Source organism: Capsicum annuum, chromosome 7, assembly GCF_002878395.1.
Source record: "Capsicum annuum cultivar UCD-10X-F1 chromosome 7, UCD10Xv1.1, whole genome shotgun sequence".
Taxonomy (NCBI): Eukaryota; Viridiplantae; Streptophyta; class Magnoliopsida; order Solanales; family Solanaceae; genus Capsicum; species Capsicum annuum.
Window position 1 is genome coordinate 18,275,023 of NC_061117.1, and position 19,769 is coordinate 18,294,791.

The window sequence follows — 19,769 nt, forward strand, 5'->3', positions numbered from 1 at the left end:
TACAACCTATGCAAGACTAACCAGAAAAGTTCTGGATTACACACACAAAGTGGACTAAGTAACACCTCACACAAACATAGCACATGGTTACATTCTCAACTGCTACCTATTCAGTTCATCCAATGCTAAGCTATAATTATTTTGTCCCTAATACTAATTCCATATAAATATTCACCGATGATCATAACCTCATATATTCACAACACACAATCCATAAAATAATTAGAAGGGGTATCATTTTATAAACACATAAAAACTTGACTGCACCAAGGTTCCTTATTTTTCTCTTAGTAAAACAAAAAAACATACATATATAATGAACATTACAAAAACCTAAATATGCCAACTCTACTATTATAGTACACTCTGGGAAAAAAGACATGTCAATATAAACCCCAAGTAGTTGGTACACCTCCACCCCCAACTAAAAAATGATGCACTATCCCTTGTGCATACTAAGAAAAGAATAACACATGGGTGTAGGGACATAACTGAAACACTCTAGGCGTCAAATTTGGTCTCACCCCAGCGGAGGAATCAAGAGATATATAGGGTATAATTTCAGGAGGTGGTGGTGTTGGTTAACTAGAAGAGGCTCCCAATGTATGTTGCTCGTGCTCACTCTCATCAATATGGTACTAGATAACAGACTTTGTGGTTGCCTTCTTCAGGTCCCTCACAAACTTATCCAAACTCCCACTCTACTCGCAAGCTATCGTCCTCTCTTGGCCTCAATAATCGGGGGCACATCATCATCAACAAATAGATAAAAAATCAATGGTTGTGGTTTAGGCAACGATTATGGAATAGAAGGTATTACTGGAGGGATGAAAAAAATGTGGCTCTTTGCTTAAGTACGAACCTCTAATCTCAATGTGGCCACTTCCTTGCACAAACTCTATAGATTAGGAATCCGAGCCTTATAAAATCTCTCTTCCATCCAGATCTTAAAATTGTCTATCCTCTCATGTATCTCTCTAGTTAATCGCTCTATAGCATCCATCATCCTCGACTCAACCCGTGTCTCTAATGCCTCTAAAGTTGTTTGCACCCAAGGCCATATTTGACATAACAACTTTTCCAACTGGGTGTCGATGTATTTTTGGTGCGCTGCTAACTCCTACTGCCAATCTACTAATTGCTGTAAGAACTTAAGAGAGACAATTACCATATCTGAAGTAGACGGACGAGGGGCGTTATAGAAGTAGGAGCTAAAGCTGAAGTATCTATGGCCCCCTCACTGCCTACATCTACTGAAGTCTATTAACTGGATGCCTATCTCAAGATCTCCACCCAACGTCGACCTCTCAACATAGTCAGCCGACCCTAAAGGCTCCTCAAATAGGGTTGATCCAAAAGAGGTAAAAGTTTGTGCTTTTTCTGTGCAACTGGGTTGGCACCATTATGATCAACCCTACATTAGCCAGTCGGGTTACCTCAATATGATAATTAATAGATGGTAGCACTGGTACTCCCGCTGCATCAAATAGTCTCTAAATCAAGTAGGGGAATTGAATACTAGTGACCTCTCAAAAAGATCTCTTATGAATCTAACTATTATGCTGGCACTAAGTACTGTCCGATCCAATATAGTGCATTATCCACTTTTGTCGGGCACAACCTGTGCCAAACTATGAACTACTCAAACTTTCTTACAAAGTACAGGGTGGACTTCTTGAGATTTTACTTTCTCTTGACCCAAGGGGCATCTACACTAAGCTCAACAAAACTGAGCCACCCATATCAACAACTCTTTTCATTGCTTTCGTTGGTCCAGATCCCTCATCATCCTTTTAATCCTTATTATCTTCATTTTATAATTGAACTCAATGCCGTCGGCCTATCATAACCCCGTCTAAATAGGAATTTTTTTATCATCTCCTCGAATAAGTCGATCCAAGTCTCTCTAATTAGTGTATGGGCCAGTAAAAGTTGGTCCTGAGCTTACTTCCCCGCTAGTAAATCAAGTCAACGAATGCAATGTAGGAAGCATAAAACTCATGCACCACCTATGGGCTATAGGATCCGAAAGTATCATCCATCCATTTGAGTCTATATCTATCAAAGATATCCTTAAGGACCGGAATTCATCTAAATCTGTGATCCCAATGCGGGGCTCTTCAGCTATGCTTTACCTAGGTCTGCCCTGATTAGTCATCTCAATATCGTGGTCATATATAATTTTTATGTCATTCACACACCATGTAACACCCCAACTTTTTTACCTTTGAAATTTCTTGACTTTTGTGTTTGCTGCACAGGTAACGACTCATCTAACGAGTAGTGAAGACTCATTACAAGTTGTAGGGCTCAAGTTATAGGCAAACCAAAGAGAAATGCCTAAGTTTCTGTTGATGTCATGACTAACACCTCATGAGTCATAAGGTGTTTTCACGAGTCATAGGGAGGGACTCGTGACCAAACCAGTAGAGTAGCTGATGTCTCTATCCTGAGTATGACTTGGACCTTACAAACCGTAAGTTCTGGTCATGAGTCATAGGGTGTAACTCGTGACCAAACCATCAAAGTTTGCCTTGAGTCACTTCCCAGACTACGAGTCTAGGCAACAACTCATACTCAGTCGTCACGAGTCGTGACGTGACTCGTAACGATTGACGACCAATTTCCCGCACTTTTAATTGAGGGTACTTTTGTCATTTCCCTCTTTCCCCAATCATAAGCCACAATTATAAAACATATAAAGGGGGTTATTTTGATTACTTAGACAATTATAAACTACTCTTAAACTCTCTCTAATTCTCCAAGAAAAAGTAATTAGGGTTTTTGAGGGGATTGAGCATCTAAGGGTCAATTTGTGTAGTTTCTTCTCTAAATTCTTGATATTAACAGGTATGTATCTCTTCTAAACTTGTATTTTCATTATGGCATAAAATGGATTGATATTTCCATGGTTTTAATGTTTGGTTTTAAATAAAGAATTGTGGGTTTTAGATGGAAATTGTTTAAATGTTTTTCATATGATTATTACAGATGATTCATGCTTTGAATTGATGGTCTGTAAACTCATTGGGGTGCATGGGCATGGATAAGGGGATGGGGTCATGGATTCACCCCTAGATAAATGGATTTTGGTATTGGAATTGGAAATAACCTCAATCCACTTGCATAATTGGCTTGAAATATGGTTTTGCTCACTTTTTCTAAACTAATGTATTGAAAAAAGGCTAAAGAACTATAAATGGCTTTAAAAGGCCCTAGTGGCCATGATATAATCTTAAATTAGAGTTTGGGAGTCGTGGATCCCCGTAAGTTGGTAGATAATTGGAATGTCATGATGGAATTGACTTGCAAGTTCAATTGGCTTGACGATACCATTCAGTAAATACCTAAATAGATAATTTTTGAGTTATGTACTATATATTTTAATTGGTCTTAAACGGGGATGTGTAGCTCGCCGTGGAAGGTGGAGGTCCCGGGGGAACTGATACTAGAAACCACGTTAGTCTCGTAAGTTTGAACTGGAGGGTTACTTGATTTTACTCAAATTTTACAACTCCAACTTTGCACATAATATCATTTATTCAATTCACTGTCGATCGAATTAGTTCAATTCAAGGATTCCAATTTCACGGGGCATATAATTATGACCATCACTTTGGTTAGGGAGATTAACATTATCAAACACTCATAATTAGACCTTTTTTTAATTAAAATTTACTCTTTTCCCACAGATAGAGGTTTGAGCGAGACAAACAATAGTAGATTTCACACTAGGATGCCCTTTTGCATGTGGGAAGAAAGAATTAAGGTTTGATTTCTGTGTGGGAGGGAATTTAATATGTTTGAAGAGTTTGAATTTTAGTAATACTTGGTTTATTTTGAGAGTTGGAGGTGGCATTAGGGTTATAAGGCAAGGGATAGTTTTGGATCGACTCGGGTCATTTTGAATTAAAATATGAAAGTTGCACTTACTTAGGCCCAGTGGTGACCCACGAGCAATGGATATAACTCATGACTTGTAGGATGGGGGCATGGGTCAGGATCTGCAACTAAAGTTGGATTTTTGATTCTCATGATACAACCTACTAGGCATGGGTGTGAATCACGACCCGTGGGTTGAGTTCGTGCATTAGAGTTCTACAACCTGTTGGGGACTTTTGATTTCCATGACTCAACTCATGAGTTTTGAATTATACTCATGAACTGTGGGTTGTGATCGTGAGTTAGGTTTACGAAGCAGAAAATCCCCTCTAATTCTCATTAGTATAGTCCATATGGCATGGACTTGAGTTACGACCCATAGACTACACTTGTGAGTGGACTTACCTAGCCTTGTCTAATATTTTTCATTTTTATAGGCCAATGATTTCCTCATGCTTCCTTCTCTGCAAAACAGAAACAAAGTTAACACTAACACCTTGGGTTGCGTCCCAAGTAGCTCTTGTTTTAACTACGTGGCATGATGTAGTTATGTTGGGTACTTAGATTTCACTAATAAGCCTATGGGTTTCCTCCCATAAAGGGCCTTATTTAAAATGGTGACATGACTCAACTTCCTTGATTACTCAGACTACATCATGGATTTCATTCTCACACACTTTAATCTCATCCGTGTTTCCCATATAATGTTGAACACGATGTCCATTCAACTTGAATGGGACATTTCCATCTTGCTATAACTCAATCGCATAATGCGGAAATACTCTTACCGCGATAAAAGGTCCATACCACCTAGACTTTAACTTGCCAGAAAACAAGTGAAGTATCAAATTATACAACAAAACCAAATTTCCAAGTTGCAATTCCCTTCTATCAATCTTCCTGCGATGGTACAATTTCATCTTCTCCTAGTACAAGGCTAAACTCTTATAGGAACGGAGTCAGAATTTGTCCGTGTCATTCATCTTGTCCAATCTCAAGTGTACAACATCACTTAACTAAAAATTCAGCTTTTGCAATGCCTATAGTGTCTTATGCTTAAGTTCAACTAGCAAGTGGCATGCCTTGCCATATACAAGATGATAATGAGATTCACCAATTGGAGTCTTATAACCTATTCGGTAGGCCCATATTGCTTCGTCTAACTTTCTCAACCAGTTAGTCCTATTGGCATTCACAGTCTTTGCCAAAATAGACTTTATCTCCTGGTTGGACACCTCAACTTTCCTACTTACCTGTGGATCGTAAGGTGTTGCGACCTTATGCTTCACACTATAATTGTCAATTAACGCTTTGAACAGATGATTGAAAAAATGAGATCCACCATCACTAATGATAGCTCACGGAGTACCAAATTTAGAATAAATATTCTTCTTCTAAAATGTTGTGACACTATTACCTTCATTATTTGGAAGCACAATGGCTCTACCCACTTAGACATATAGTCGATAGCTACCAAAATATACATTACCCCATGTGGACTCACAAATGGGACCATAAAATTAATACCCACACATCAAACAGCTCAAGCTCAAGGATGGATTTGTCATAGGCTTTGGCATAGTCATGTGCATCCTTATAGATAGTCGGCTAATAGTAACCACATTGCAAGATTTGTCGGCAGTGTGAGTACCTCCATAATGACCCCCAACTAGAGATGAATAACAGACCTCCTAAATACTCATCATCTTAATCTTAGAAATATACCTTCGAATCACACCATTATCACAAACCCAAAATAAATTTGGCTCTTTCCAAAAGAACTTCTCACGTCATGCATAAATCGCTTTCACTGCTGAAATAATATATCTTCTAGAATGAGGTCACTTGCCAAATAATTAGCAAAGTCAGCAAACCAGGGGATTAAGTCTTGTGATATTTCCTAGATGTGATCATCTGGAAAAGTATCATTAATTTCAAGCTCACCCCCTAGTTTTAGCATCACCTTCTCCTCTGGGCGGGATAAATGGTCTAAAACTTGGTTTTCAGGGCCCTTCCTATCCTTAACCTCGAAATCAAATTCCTGTAGCAGCAACACCAACTGAATCATCCTCACCTTAGCATATTTTTTCCTTAAGGTACATAAGAGCCGTATAATCAGTGCGCACAATGAATTTGGTACTAATCAAGTAGGTCCAAAGTTTCTCAAAAGAAAATACAGCCGCAAACAATTCCTGTTCAGTTACCGAGTAATTCTTCAGTGAGGAATTTGGTGCTTTGATTTTATAGTATATTGGATGAAGTATATTCTATCACCTAAGGCCTAGGACTTCTCCTAAGGCCATATTACTGGCATTACACATCACTTCAAATTGCAAGGTCCAACAGGGGACACAATGATATGAGCTAAAATCAATCTTTCTTCCAGACACTCAAAAGACGAAAGACAACCATTATTAAAACCAAACTTCACCTCTTTCTCAGATAATTTGCATAATGGATTTATAGTATTAGAGAAGTTCTTAATGAATCACCTATAGAGACCTGCATGACCTAAGAAACTCCGAATGCCCTTCATAGAAATTGGTAGAGGCAATTTTTCAATCACCTTTGTTTGCTTGTTGAACTCTATCCCCTTCTTCAAATTTTTTTACCCAAGCAATATCTCATACTTGACGATGAAGTGACACTTCTTCTAGTTTAAATCCAAATTGCACTCTTCAACCTTTGCAAGGAATTGACCAAGTGAGCTTAACAATCATAAAATGAATCACCCACAACTAAAAAGTCATCCATGAAAACCGTAATAGTATCTACATCATGTTAGAAAAGGTGCACATCATGCAATACTGAAAGGTTGCAGGAACATTACAAAGACTGAAGGACATTCTCTTAAATGCAAATATCCCATATGGACAAGTAAAAATGGTTTTATCTTGGTCCTTAGGAGTAATAGAAATCTGTATGTATCCCAAATAACCATCAAGAAAATAATACCATCATCTACTTGTAAATAGGTCTAACATATACTCCATGAATAACATGTGAAAATTGTCCTTTTGAGTCTAAGAAATCAGCTTCTTGTAATCCATGAATACTTGTCATTTTGTGACTGGTCTCATAGGAACTAACTCATTTTTCTAACTAGAGACCACTGTAATCACACCCTTATTTAGGACACACTGAACTGGGCTCACCCATTTGTTGTCAATAATTAGATAAACTATGCCTGCATTTAACCACTTAATGAATTCTTTTTTTCACTACCTTTTGTATAGATGGATCCAATCTATGTTGATTCTCAATACTAGGTACAAATTCTGACTCAAACTGAATCCTATGACTGCAAATTTTGGGTAAAATCCTAACTATGCCAGCAATAGTCCAACCAATATCCCTTTTAAACCTTTGGAAAATTGAGATCAAAGCCTCAACCTACCATTCCAATAAATCTACTGCAATAATAACCGATAAGAAATTGTTGTCCCCAAGAATGCATAATGCAAATGAGAGGGAAGGTCCTTCAATTCCAAGACCGGTGGTTCCTCAATAGATGGTCTGGTTGGAGGGGTTGCTCTATTAGTTATATGAAGGTCCAACTTCTTTGGTGCATAAGAATATGAACCTCTATCAATAAGTGCACTCACCATCTAATCATACCCAATAATACTGTCACTATTGAAATTCATTATAATGGTCGTAAGTGCCTCAATACTAAGTCTCCTTAATGGGTGGAACCAATGAATCTTCATCCATATATCACAAAAAAAAACACACATATTGATTGGCTACTTAATCGATTGACACATATTAATGTAACCTACTTATTATTAAGTCTGAACTTCATTTTCCCATATATCCATGTCAACCAATTCCCTACCCGTGCTAGAAAAGGCATTCCCAAATAATAGGGACATCAAAGTAAACCTCACAATCAAGGATTACAAAATCAACTAGATATATGAAAGAAGCCACCTTCACCAGTACATCACATAAGATTCCAACCGGCTTCTTCACAGTGCGATCCATCATCAAAAGTGTCATTGAGGTCAACTTAGGCGACCCCAACTTCTTATAAAAGACTAGAGACATCAAGTTAATGCTAGCTATTAGATCATATAAAGCTCGTGCAAACTTGAAAAACCTAATAGTACAAGGAATAGTGAATGCTCCAGATGTTCCTTCTTTTCAACTAAAGATCGTGAATCAATGGCACTAAAATGCTGCATATTATTAGTGGAATAAAAAATTACCATCCACTTCTTGGCAACCAAATCCTTCATAAATTTGGCATAACCAAGCATCTACTACAAGTATTTTACCAGAGAGATATTCACAAATAATTCTTTCAATATAGACATAAACTTTTGATACTTTTATTCTTTAGATTTCTTCATCAACCTATGGGGTAAGGTGGGGGACGTCGAGGAGTGGACTTCAATACTGGTGTAACCTCCTTACCTTTTTCTTTATCATTGAAAACTCTTTTCGCTGCAACTGTTGGTTCCTAAGATGCCTCACTATTAGTCACCAACTTTTTGGTACTATCTTCGTCCGTATAATTAATCTCTATTGGGCCATTCCTTATATCATCAACTACAAAAATAGGGGGATCAATAGTGTTCGTACCACTTTAAGTGGTAATAGCAAGGCAATGACTGTCGTTCTTTAGATTTTGAATAGTGTTGCTAGGAAGAGTGCCCGATTGATATTGATTTAATATGGCAGACATCTGCCCAAACTGCTGCTCAAGCTACTTTATAGCGGTTGCATGTGACTCTACTTTCTGGTTCAACCCCAAAATATTTGTCTTAATTTCCTTAAGTCAACTCTTTTGTATCTCTAAAACCTTCACAAGCTTTGGAAGTAATGTTTATATTCTTGAACTTTCAAACTCAACATCATAGCTCTAGTGTAAGAGCTCGTAAGACCTTAGCTCAATTCAGCTCACTAGTGCATGTCGAAGGGGTCCAAGACTTAGAAAATTTCACCAAGTGTTAAGACTAAGTCATTTTCAAAGCCCCTTAAAATCCAATGATTTCATTTTCAACCTTTATGAGATTGGATCATAGTTTTAAAGTTAATTCATGATTGGGGTAGTCAATAGTACATCTTAAGTGAGTTTTAAAATTTTTGGGCCAGTGTAAGGGAATGGTTGGACTTCCAAAATAGCATCTACGGGTGATTAGCCCATGACGCCCACTCCATTTCACCCCTGGGGGAGCCCACTATTTAGCCCATGGAGCATGATCCAGTTCAGTGGACTAGAGTCTGCGGCGCCCGCTGTATCACGCCCCGTGTTTTCCAAGCTTTTAATCCCATTTTTTTGGGGTCAATTGGGTCTATTGGCCATCCAAATTCATCCATAACACAAAATTTAATCCCCCAAGGATCATTATTTTCCCTATAACTCATAATTTCTCTCCAAGAAACTAATCTTCTCTTTAGCATAAACCCTAGCTTCTTTAAGATTCAAACTCAAATTTTAAGAAAAACAACCAAGAACTTCCGCAAATTCATCAACTAAGGTATGTGGGGTTATGAACAAGGATATGACTTTCATCTTTTTGCCAAAAACAGGCTTTTAAAGTTGAATTTACATGAATTTGAATTTAGGGTTCATACCCAATTATCATGATTTGAAGTTATGAAACTACAAGTAACTTTATGTGTTGAATTGCATAGCTATTTTCACATATTCATGCATGTGACTTGATTTTATATTACTGAGAGTTGAATTTCATTATCTTGACTAGAATTGTTAAAGTATTTCAAGATTTCTATTATTGAGCATGAAGTTGTTATGATTTGACACGATCTTTATTTACAGGTTCTAAGCCCTAAGTTTAAGTCTTGATAATTCAATAAAGATGATGTTTAAGCATTCTTTGATAAACATGTATTCATATTTTAAGAAAGATTTGATCTTTTGATCCTCGACTAAGATATGGAATCCACACATTCAATTTTGATTACAATTTAAAATAGACAAATGCACAACTAGTCTTCATTATAAACCCTTAAGCTATTTTAAGGTGAATTTCCTACAGAATAAGCATATAAGTAAAGGAGTAGTATTTAGCACTGATTTGGGTATGTGTCTTAGTTCACATGCCCCAGAACTACGAGTCAACATATGTAAAAATTCAGATTATTCCCATTTATATGGATGCAGATAGAGACTGTGATCACTCAACTCAGGTTATACTCCTTGGCAAGGGTATGACACCTCTCCCGAACATGAGTTTTTTACCTTAGGGAACTAGACGTTCGACACCATGATAGATCACATGGTGTATGTTAGTTAGAACAACCTCCCTAATAGAAAAGAATAACAGAAAAGCTTTTAGAAGAAACTCCCTAAGTCCTAAGACAGAATAATAGAACAACTTTTAGAAATTAAGTGTAAAGTCTCACAATTTATTTCAAATATTGTTTTACATAAGACATTAGCTATAAGATTTTAGCTTTCAGTTTACAGATATAAAGGTGAGTCCTCTTTACTCTTAGTCTGAATGATTTGAAAATAGACTTAATTTTAGTCCTACTTATTCCACGAACAGAAAGAGTAAAAGTACAACTTTTAGAACTAAGTGTTATGACTCACAAAGACTTTTGTGCTTTACATACTCACATTTTATTACTTTGTAGTACATATTTTATTTGAGCCAAGGTGAGTCATTTACACTCAGCATGCATACTTGAAAGTTTTGTATGAAAATTGAATTATTGTTTTACTTATGCATTCACCCCCACATGCTCGATACATTCCAAAAGTACTGATCCACATGTATGTCTATGTGTTACATTGTCTTAGCTTAGTTCCAGCAGCGGGTTTGACCACGAGCATCTCTATCTATATCCTAACAGTTGGTGAATCCTCAAAGTTTGAGGACCCATTTATTCAGATTTCTAATTTTTATGAAGCACTCTGATCAATTTTTTTCAGTTTAGTTTGATCTAGCTAGGGGCCTGTCCCATTGGCTCTCTAGTTAGTAGTAGTAGAGGCTTGTATGACTATTAGATATATTTTAGACTTTAAGTGTTGGTTTACCCAATTTTTAAGTTAAATGTTTAAGTTATTTTGTTCAGTTAAATCCAGTTCAGTTCAGACAGGGTTCGGTATTTCAGTATTTTCGCATGCCTAGACTTTCTTTGTTGAGATTTAGAATTTGTAGAAGGCTTACAGGGTTATCTTGGGGCTACTCATAGTCCCGAGCATTGTGTGACATGTAAGGACACGTTTTTAGGGTCTTACAAACTTGGAATCAGAGCCTAAGGTGTATAGAGTCCTAGAGAGTCAGACAAGCCATGTTAGATAGTGTCTTGATCATGGGTGTAAAGCGCGCTACATTTATTTGGCAAGAGGATACAGAACAATTTAGTAAATTATCTTTTTTCTTTTATGATCTATCATGCTTACAGTTTTCTCTATTTTTTTTAACTTATTCTCTAACATGAAAGAATAAGCTTCCTCACCGAGATAATACACGCACAAATGATAACCAACTAACCCAGCTTGTTGATCCTCTAAAATGAGAATGTGTCTCAAGCTAAATTTTGGTCTGCCTTTCAAGCATTGTCCCAAGCCGTGACTGCTAATTTTTAGGGCAACAATCAAGTTGTAGTCCCACTTCATCAGAATGGTGATTTAGCTAGTCCAAAATTTATGACTTCATGAGAATGAATCTGCCTAAGTTCTTTGGGTAAAAAGTAGGTGAGAATCCACAACTCTACATTGATAAGGTAAGGAGGATCACCCAAGTACTGCATGTTAGTAAAGAAGAGAGTGTAGGATTGGCATTCTATAGGTTAAAGGATATTGCTTATAATTGGCTGGTTATATGGAACATTGGTAGAGGTGAGAATGCAGCTCTCATAAATTGGCAGAAGCTTTAGAATGCATTTCTGGACAGGTTCTTTTCACGTGAGCTGAGAGAAAAAAAGGTTGAGAAGTTCATGAACCTGAGGCAAGGCTCGATGTCAGTGAAGGAGTACTGCCTTAAGTTCAATCTGTTATAGAGTAAGTTTGTTACTAGAGTGTTTGGTTTGGTAGTCAAAGAGTGTAGGATTGCCAAACTTATTGAGGACATGGATCTTGTTAGGCTGATAACTCATGCTTAACAGATTGAGGCAAAGAAGTTGAAGGGGGAGAGAGAGGAAATAAGAAGGTTAGAATCAAATAGTTTGCATATGACCAAACTAGGTTTATAGAGGGAAATCATTCATAGTTTTAGGGCTGCTCATCTATGCCAACTCCATCTTCAACCAGTGCTCCCACACCCAAAATCAGGCAGGAGTAATAGGGTAGAACTTCTATGTCCAGATCTTAGAATAGTGTGGGTGGAAGGAATAGTTATCCTACATATGCTAAGTGTGGTAAAAATCATCCAAGTGAGTGTTTGCTAGGACAGAAAGGTCGTTATGGGTATGACAAGTTAGGTTACAAAATCAAAGAGTGCATGTATGCTAAGCATGTAAGCAGGGATGTTTGTCCCAAGACTCAGGCTACTAGCACACCAGCTTTATTAGGTCGCCCAGTTTCTCCTCAAGGAGCGTCATCTAATACTAGTGGCAGTTAGCACCAAAATCGATTTTATGATTTACCATCCCATCAGGAGCAGGAGACTTCACCAGACGTTGTTACTGGTATGCTTAGTGTCTTTCATCTTAATGTTTATGTGTTGTTAGATCCTAGGTCAAATCTCTCTTATGTGACTTCGTTAGTTGTAGTAAATTTTAGGGAAGGTCCTGAAAAGCACTTTAATCCTTTCTTAGTTTCCTCCCAGTGGGTGAGTCAGTTGTTACCAAATAAATCCTATCACTGTCCTTCATAAGATTATACTAATAGACTTAATAGAGTTAGACATAATCGATTTTAACATTATTCTAGGCATGCATTGGCTCCATTTTTGTTATGCATCTAAGATTCTATCACTCGAGCAGTGAAGTTTCTGTTTCCTGATAAGCCAGTCTTTGACTAGAAAGGTAATTCAGTATCTCCCAAGAGTCATTTTATATCCCATTTTAAAGCCAGAAAGTTGATATCAAAAGGGTGTATTTACCATTTGGTTCGAGTCAAGGACACTAAGTCTGAGACTCTAACAGTTTATTCAGTCCATGTAGTCAACAAGTTTTCTGAAGTTTTTCCTGAGGATTTGCCATGGGTAACCCCCGAAAGAGAAATAGAATTCAGTATTGATCTTCTTTCTGATACTCTGTCCATCTTCATTCCTCCATATCGTATGGCTCCAGTTGAGCTTAAAGAGTTAAAAGAGCAGCTTAAGGACCTCTTAGATAAGGGTTTCATAAGGCCCAATGTCTATCCATGGGGTGCACCCATCCTATTCACGTATAAGAAAGATGGTTATATTGACTATCGTCAATTGAACAAAGTCACAATGAAAAACAAATATTCTCTTCATAGGATTGATGACTTATTCGACCAACTTCAGGGTGTAAATTATTTCTCTAAGATAGGCCTTATATCTAGCTATCATCAGCTTAGAGTAAGGGAATGTGATATTCCAAAGATAGGTTTCAGAACCTTCTATGGTCACTTTGAATTTTTAGTCATGCCTTTCGGTCTAACAAATGCCAAGAAACCTTCATGGACTTAATGAATAGAGTGTTTAAACAGTATTTGGACATGTTTGTCATAGTATTTATCAATGATATCCTTGTCTGTTCTTGAAGTGAGGATGACCATGTAGACCCTCTTAGAGTCATGCTGCAAACTCTTAGAGATCACCAGTTGTTTGCAAAATTCAGTAAGTATGAATTTTTGCTAAGATCAGTATCTTTCCTCGGTCATATTATTTCCGATGATGGCATTAAAGTTGATCCTTAAAAGACCAAAACAGTGAGAAACTGGCCTAGACCCATCTCTCCATCAGACATCAGGAGTTTCTTGGGTTTGGCTGGCTATTACCGATATTTTGTTGAGGGGTTTTCATCTATTGTGTCCCCCATGTCTAAATTGACTCAAAATAAAGTTAAGTATCAGTGGTCAGATTCTTGTGAGAAGAGTTTTCAAGAGTTGAAGGCTTGACTCACTTCAGCCCTAGTCTTAGCATTTACCTGATGGTACAGATGGATTTTTTGTCTACTGTGATACTTTTAGAGTTGGTTTGGGTTGTGTTTTGATGCAGAGAGGTAAGGTCATAGCCTATGCCTCTAGATAGCTTAAGGCTTATAAAAAGAACTATTCTAGACATGATCTTGAGTTAGCTGCTTTTGTATTTATGGGGTGCATGTTGATGTGTTCACGGACCACAAAAATTTGCAATATGTGTTTTCGCAGTGAGAGTTAAATCTCTGTCATAGAAGTAGGTTAGAATTGTTGAAAGATCATGATATTGAGTGTTTTGTATCAATTGGGAAAGGCCAATGTTATAGACGACGCCTTAGTAGACTGTCTCTGATAGTGTTGCTCATGCGGAGAAAAATAAGAAAGAATTAGTTCAAGAATTTTACCAGTTGGATAGATTAGGTGTTTGGTTAGATGACTTAACTGAAGGGAATGTTTGGGTCCAGAGAAGTTCAGAGTCTTCTTTAGTTTTCAAAGTGAAATACAAGCAAGATAAGAACTCCAGTTTGGTTGAGCTAAGGAGTCAGTTGGAAATCAGAAGGTAGAGGTTTTCTCTTAAGGGGGAGATAGAGTGTTGGGATACCGGAATAGACTTTGTGTACCATGCACTGATGATTTGAGACAACAGATTATGGCGGAAGCACATGGTGTGCGTTACTTGATACACCCAGGAGCCACTAAGGTGTATTATGATTTGTGGGAGGTATTTTGTTGGAGAGGTATGAAGAAAGATATTACATAATTTGTGGCCAAGTGTGCTAATTGTTAATAAGTTAAGGTAGAGCACCAAAGACCTGGTGGCACCTTGCAGGAGTTTAGTATTCCCACTTGGAAGTGGGAAGTGGTAAACATGGACTTTGTAATAGGGTTACCTCATTCGCGACGTCATTATGATTCGATTTGGGTTACTGTAGACAAAATGATCAAATCAGCCCATTTTTTGCCAGTTCACATGACCTACTCAGCCGAATATTATGCTAAGCTATATATTAGAGAGTTGATTAGATTACACGGAGTTCTTTTGTCCATCATTTCAGATAGGGGTACTCAATTTACCTCTCACTTCTGGAAAGCCTTCTTGAAGGGTCTTGGCACCCAAGTTCATCTTAGTACTGCTTTTCATCCTCAGATAGATGGTCAGGCGGAGAGGACCATTCAGACCCTAGAGGACATGTTGAGAGCATGTGTTATTAACTTCAAGGATAGTTGGGATGATCACTTGTCGTTGAGCGAGTTTGCTTACAATAACAATTATCATTCCAGTATTCAGATGGACCCATTTGAGGCTCTCTATGAGATGGGGTGTAGATCACCTATTGGTTGGTTTGAGGTTGGTGAGGCTGCATTGATAGGGACAAATGTGGTGTTTAAAGCTATGGAAAAAGTTTATTTAATTTGAAAGAGGCTTAAGACAGCTCAGAGTCATCAGAAATCTTATGCAGATGTAAGGAGAAGGGATCTTGAGTTTAAAGTTGGTGACTTAGTTTATTTGAAGATTTTTCCTATGTGAAGAGATTTGGCAAAAAGGGGAAACTTAGTCCCCAATAAATTAGCCCTTACAAAATATTGAGTCATGTTGGGAAGGTAGCATATGAGCTGGAGTTGCCTATAGATTTGACATTCGTTCACCCAGTGTTTCATGTATCCTTATTGAAGAAGTGTATTGGAGATCTAGCTATTGTAGTTCCTTTGGAAAGCACTAAAATTCAGGACAACCTTTCTTTTGAAGAAATCCTAGTTGAGATTCTTTATGACCAGACTCGTAGACTAAGGAACAAAGAAGTTCCCTTGGTCAAAGTTCTTTGTTGGAATTAGTCCATTGAGGGCACCACTTGGGAGGCAGAAGCAGATATGCAAACCAAGTACCCTTATCTCTTCTCTGCAAGTTCAGACTCAGCCTAAGGTAACAGTCTTCCTTAGGGTATTTTCTTTTCCATTCTCAATTCCAGCCATATGATTATATTTATGTCATTGCACGCATCTACAAATTAGTTCAGTCGTTCTTTATGTTTTAGATTCAGCCATGCAGTTATGTTTTCAGTTATTTATGCCAGTATATGATCTCATTCCCTTAGTATTCTTAGTCAGTCAGTCTCATTCGAGGACGAATGTCCCCAAGGGGGAGATATAGTAAGACCCCATAAGACCCTGGCTCAATTCAGCTCACTAGTGCATTTTGAAGGGGTCCAAGACTTAGAAAATTTCACGAAGTGTTAAGACTTCGTCATTTCCAAAGCTCCTTAAACTCTGATGATTTCATTTTTGACCCTTTAAGATCGGATCGTAGTTTTTAAAGTTGATACATGATAGGGCTAGTCAATAGTACGTCTCGGTGAGTTTCAAAATTTTTAGGCCAGCATAAGGGCTTGTCTGGACTTCCAAAACAGCAACTGTGGGCGATTAGCCCACGGTACCCAGTCCAGTTCGGCGGACCAGATCCCGCGGTGCTCGCTGTATCGCGCCCCGTGTTTTCCCAACTTTTGATCACACTTTTTAAAGGGAAATTGGGTTTTTTGGCCACCCAAATTCTTCTATAACACAAAATTTAAGCCCACAAGGAGCATTATTTGCCCTATAACTCATAATTTCTCTCTAAGAAACTAATCTTCTCTCTAGCACAAACCCAAGCTTCTTTAAGATTCAAACTCAAATTTCAAGAAAAGCAACCAAAAACTTCTGCAAATTCATCAACTAAGGTATGTGGGGTTATGAACAAGGATATGTCATTCATCCTTGTGCCCAAAACAAGTTTTTAAAGTTGAATTTGCATGAATTTAAATTTAGGGTTCATACCCAATTATCATTATTTGAAGTTATGAAATTACAAGTAAATTTATGTGTTGAATTGCATAGCTATTTTCACATATTCATGCGTGTGACTTGATTTTATATATACTGAAAGTTGAATTTCATTAACTTGATTAGATTTGTTAAAGTATTTCAAGATTTTTATTATTGAGCATAAAGTTGTTATGATTTGACACGATCTTCATTTACAGATTATAAGCCCTAAGTTTAAGTCTTGATAATTCAAGAAAGATGATGTATAAGCATTCTTTCATAAACATGTATTCATATTTTAAGAAAGATTTCATCTTTTGATCCTCGGCTAAGATATGGAATCCACACATTCAATTTTGATTACAGTTTAAAATAGACAGATGCATAACTGGTTTTCATTATAAACCCTTATGCTATTTAAGGTGGATTTCCTACAGAATGAGAATATAAGTAAAGGAGTAGTATTTAGCACCGAGTTGGGTATGTGTCTCAATTCATATGCCCCTTAACTACGAGCCAACATAGGTACAGATTCAGATTATTTCTATTTATATGGATGCAGATAGAGATTGTGATCACTCAGCTCAGGTTATACTCATTGGCAAGAGTATGACATCTCTTCCCAACATGAGGTTTTTCCCTTAGGAGAACTATACGTTGGACACCATGATAGCTCACATGGTGTATGTCGGTTAGAACAACCTCCCTAACAAAAGAGAATAACAGAAAAGCTTTTAGAAGAAACCCCCTAAGTCCTAAGGCAGAATAACAGAACAACTTTTAGAAATCAAGTGTAAAGGCTCACACTTTATTTCAAATATTGTTTTACGTAAGACATTAGCTATAAGATTTCAGCTTTCAGTTTACAGATATAAAGGTGAATCCTGTTTGCACTTAGTTTGCATGATTTGAAAATAAACTTTCATGAATAGGAAGAGTAAAAGTACAACTTTTAGAAATAAGTGTTATGACTCACAAAGACTTTCTATGCTTTACATACTCACGTTTAATTATTTTGCAGTACATGTTTTATTCGAGCCAAGGTGAGTCATTTACACTCAACATGCATCCTTGATAGTTTTGTATGAATATTGAATTATTGTTTTACTTATGCATTCACCCCCACATGCTCAGTACATTCCAAAAGTACTGATCTATATATACGTCTATCTACTGCATTGTCTTATAATGTAGGTTCTGGTGCTGAGTTCCAGCAGCGCAATTGACCACGAACATCTCTATCTATATCCCGATAGTTGGTGAGTCCTCATAGTTCAAGGATCCATTTATTCAAATTTCCAATTTATTTGAAGCACTTTGATCTGTTGTTTTTAGTTTAGTTCGAGTCAGCTGGGGGCTTATCCCAGTGGCCCTCTAGTTAGTAGTAGTAGAGGCTTGTCCAACTGTTAGATACATTTTAGACTTTAAGTATTGGTTTACCCAAATTCTAAGTTAAATGCTTCAGATATTATGTTCGGTTAAATCCTGTTCAATTCAGACAGGGTTTGATATTTCAGTATTTTAGCATGTCTAGGTTTTCTTTGTTGAGTTTCAAAATTTGTAGAAGGTTTATAAGGTTAACTTGGGGCTACTCGTAGACCCGAGCATTGTGTGATATCTCAGGACACGTTTTAGGGCGTTACATCCAGGTAAAATATAAAGGCAATTCTTATCTTTGTAGTGATCTTTCCCCCTTCTGTCTTCAGCACGATCTCTACTTATGTCTATGCCTATCTCCATAGTAGTTTCGACCTTGATTCCTTTCCTCGAGTTCCAAGTGTCTTGATTAAACTCTTGGCTCAAAAATATGCTACTTATATATCAAAGTACTTAGATTCTTATTCAGAATATGAATCTTCATGTCTAGAAGCTTTACCTCGCGAATCCACTGTATTTATATTTTCTTCTCTAAGCAGTGCAAATTGTTTTGTAAGTATACCAATCTTAGTTCTCATTTGTGCTACCTCTTGAGCCGCAGACTTATCTAATGCTCTCTTCTCATTAGATGCACCAATAGCATAAGCACCAACTGATCTACCCTTCTCCAGAGTATGCCACCCTCGATTGGTTTTAGTGATTCAATCTAAAATTTCTGAAGTATTCTCCCAATGAAGACTTCTAAATGCTCCTTTTGTAAAAGTATCAGCCATAACCATGGTATTAACATTCAAGGCTCTATAGAATATCTTGAGCAAGTTTATCCCTGTGATTCTATGATTTGGTATATTTTATAGCTTTTTCTTGAACCTCAACCATGTCTCGTATAATGCCACAGAATGCAATTGCCTGAAATTATAGATCTCATCCTTTAACAACAACATTCTAGAGGGTGGAAAAACTTGGTCTAAGAAATGTGTCCTCAACTTATTCCAAATGGTAATAGACCTACGAGGTAGCTTTTCTAACCATAACATTGCTTCTTATGTCATAAAGAATGGGAACTTCCTTAGTCGCATAGGTTCCTGACTTACCTTTGGCAAATTGTATGAAGTATAAATCCCAACAAAGTTCATAAGGTGCATGTTTGCACCATTACTAGGCAAACCAGTAAAAAACCCCTTCAAGTTCAGCAACTAGATCATTGCACTTGTAATATCGAATTTTGTCCCTTGGGCAATTCTGGAGGAATGATTGCACCGATTTTAATTGGTTCAACATACCCCAAATCCTTATTTGGATCATCATACACTGGTAGATATTGTTGGATGGGTTATTGACCTCTTTTCTCTATCAGGTGTGGCTTGATGTTCTTCCTCTTCTTTTCTAGCCCGTTCCTCCATAGCTACTCATCGGGAAACTACTTGCTAGTATTTTTTTCGAACATTAAGCGAATAGTGACTTGCTCTATAGTTTCTTGAACACTATGTTGAGGTAGCCGTTTCAAAGCTGCTGGGTCATCATGAATCCCTTCGGGCAGGGCTCCTTGATAATAAGTTTCTTCCCTCTTCATCTTATAATTCTATCATAAAATTTGTTCAAGCTCAGGATAAAAAAGAATCAAAGGATTCCCTTCACTCCGAGTATTGGGCATATACCAGCTTGTACCTGAGAAGCAATA

At 37.3% G+C, this 19,769-nt stretch overlaps 1 long non-coding RNA gene across 1 annotated transcript in view; it reads left to right on the forward strand.

The window, feature by feature from the left end:
• The first annotated feature begins 335 nt into the window (after positions 1 to 335).
• The window catches only part of LOC124900045, a 35,360-nt gene continuing 15,926 nt past the window's right edge, over positions 336 to 19,769 (forward strand). The window contains exons 1-2 of the long non-coding RNA XR_007057631.1: positions 336 to 1,361; positions 17,906 to 17,970. This is a non-coding gene — a long non-coding RNA (uncharacterized LOC124900045). The remainder of the gene's footprint in view (positions 1,362 to 17,905; positions 17,971 to 19,769) is intronic.